Here is a 3,162-nt window from a genome sequence, read left to right as displayed (position 1 = left end):
TCTTTCTTCATTGATAAGAGCCATTGTTGTCGTGGACATCTTTATTGCCAAAGCTACTGTAAATTGCTGTTTTCTAACCTGTAGGTGAGTCCCTTTTGTCTGTTCCACCGAAAACAGTCTCAATATCTCAGTGTCGTGCAATGGAAGCCTGGGCTGTGCCTGTAGGGCAGCCCCAACCTACCCATCTCACAGGCTGCCTGCCCCAGTGCAGGGCTGGTAGGGCGCTTGGACTATGTCAAAAAGAGGTGGAGAACGTAAGAAGTGCTCTTTGGGGCAGCACACCCCCTGCTGCCTGGCAGTGAGTCCCCAAGTCCCCACTCTGCCCCCTGGAGTGCCCATGGGTCAGAGCCTGCTGAGCCAGCACCACACAGCGGTGCGGGCCCGGTGAGTGGCAGAGCCTTCATGAGCTGGAGAGATGCACTGGTTGATATTTAACTTGATTTTGTTTCCAGGCCTTACTTTGAGCAGGGCAGCCCTCTGATACACGGCATCAGCAGTGTGCTCTTGCCAAAACGATGATAAAAATCAGAGATTATCTTTAGGGAAAGAGGTGCTTACAGAATGCAGCTGGAAGAGGATCACTCAGGCTGACTTTGAATCCTACTGAAGCATTGCACTCCAGAATGGGGTATTGCAGCTAGCTCCAGTGCAGCTGGAACAACTAGGGCTCTTCTGGCTACAGCTCAGTGCCAGGAGCTACCAGAGACCTCTGCCCTCACCCCTGCCCCGCATCCACAGCACAGTGTGAATGTGCACCTCCCATAGGAACAGGAGCTCTTGCATTCAAACAGATACATTCGGCCACGTATTTGTCACGAGTCTTTTCTGTTCTGTCTGAAAGAGTAAGGAACTTGTAATGTGCTTCAAAAGAGTTTAAATGTGATCGTAGCAAAAGACAGAGGGCAAAACCCGCACACCAATGGAGCATTGCTGAACACTTAGGCCTAAAGGCAAAGGTTCCACCACAACCTGGTTGGCTTTTTTCCCCAGTAAAGGAATAGCTGAAGGAAACAGATGATACGTTGTTTTTTGTTTTTTTTTTATCTTTTTTATTCAAAAGTTTTCAAAGAAATAAAACAGAAAAAAGCTAACAATCTAATCAAATTTACAGTTCAAAAATGTCTTTTGGCGTTTAACAACAAGTCCTAGGAAACAAAACTACAGAGTTATCTTGAACCGGACAAATAAGTTACCACTGGCAAGTTTGTGGCACTAGTAAAACAAAAATAAAAAATTAACTCTCTTGATCATATAGATATCTCTATGAAAATCTTTTTTTTTCAATCTGTACAAAAGGTCTTTCTTCATAAATTAATTTTTTATAATTTAATGGCTGTCTACTATGTGATGTTTAAGTAACTGATCATTTCTTTATGTACAGAGGTTAAATTTCCCAAATCTTACCCAGACAATGAGTATGGCACTTAGTTCAGACGTTTTGGCAGCAGCTCTTCCCTCCCTCTAACACAGCCAACATACTGCGGTTCAAAGTAACGCAAAAGTATCAAGTAGTGAGAGATCCAGGCATGGAAATCCACCCGACCCAGGGAAGGTGCTGCAGAAAGTCTGGACTTTGACAAAGCAGTAATATTCCAGGGAGCATAGAACCAATAATACCACAACTTTTCAAAAAAAGAAAAAACAAAAACACATCTCTTACGACTATGTATTTCACTAGAATCTACACTTCTCAGAGCAGCAATTTACTTTTGAAACTATGAAATGTCACCGACATCTATACTCCAATACTCACACAAAATTTAAAAACTAAAAAATACTCGAAAGAAACAACTGTTAGCCCCAGCTCCTGAGCCGGGATGATTTGGTCTGTGGAAACAGGGAGGGCCAGCAACCTGTCCCAATACAAAAGGAAATAAACTTTGAGGTAGATAACTGATCATATACAGCTGACCAGAGAAGTACACAGTTTTGGAAGACAACTTAATTTATCGTTTGATTTAAAACATATGCGATCGTAATAAAGAGCTTTAGTAGCAGTGAATTATCTAATATGTGAAGTACAAATAACTGTATTTATGAATCAGGAATTTCATAGTTTCAAAATCGGTTTTCTTTACACTTAACACTTGTAGTGATGATGTAAAGTGTGGCACTGCTTGGATCCAAGTCTTCCTTCATGCTTTTGTGTCCATACGTCAATTAAAATTATAAAACCTAAATGCAAATGTACAAAAAAGGCACATTCTCCTAACCGCAAACTGGTCCGGCAAAAATAAAGAGTACAGAAGACGTAATGCTGAGACAAATCAAAATTATTGGTTACTGGCTCTTTGTTCTTTGGTAAAGTTACCTTTTAAAAGTGCCAAGTCTTTTTATTTTTATTTACCTACAATAGAGAGCTAGTACCCAATCAATTATGCTTCTCCTCGCATCTCAGCTTGTGTTTGAAAACGAGTCCTTTAGCTTTTGCCATTCTGCTGCAATAGCAACTTTTGTGTTTGCTAAGTCTCAGTACGATCCTCATCCTAAAGCACTATCATTAGTATAAAGAAAGGACAAAAACATTCGGTGAGATCCCCACCCCAAACTCCCTATTCTACCTACGCTAAAACTAGAACATCGAGTTAGTTTCCAAAAAAAAAGGCAAAAAAAGATTTTACATTGCATCATACAGCAGAGTTCCTAAGTCATCCGAACTACCAGAGGGAGCTATCGGCTTACGGCCTTACAAACGATTTATCCTATTAAAATTTCCCCATCAGAAAATGTGTTTCACACAAAACAGTTTTCCCCTCTTGCGTTTCACTACCTTACATATTATGTGAAAAATCATTAAAAACACTTACTACACATTAAAAAAGCCAAATTTTCAGCAATTTTTATTGACTACCTTTAAAAGCCCTATGCTGCTGTTTTACAAGGCATAATAGACCAGCTCATTTGGTCAAAGCATTCTACACCATTAGTTTGGACTACTTACTGAAATAGCTACAGCATCGAAAGATTTAAGGCAAATTGGAATTCATAGAAAAGGATAAGACACTTCACACTACATTAAAAGAAAAACAGAAGGCTAAAAGACCAGACGCTATAACTGCAACACTGCACTAAAGCAACACTCACACACTGCAAGCACAGAACATCATTCTAGATGTTTTACTATTTTAAACTTCAGAAAACCCATTTCATACAATTAAAAAA

Source organism: Meleagris gallopavo, chromosome 7 (assembly GCF_000146605.3).
Source record: "Meleagris gallopavo isolate NT-WF06-2002-E0010 breed Aviagen turkey brand Nicholas breeding stock chromosome 7, Turkey_5.1, whole genome shotgun sequence".
In the NCBI taxonomy this organism is placed as follows: Eukaryota; Metazoa; Chordata; class Aves; order Galliformes; family Phasianidae; genus Meleagris; species Meleagris gallopavo.
The sequence above is the reverse complement of the archived record's forward strand: the minus strand, read 5'-3'. Positions refer to the sequence as shown.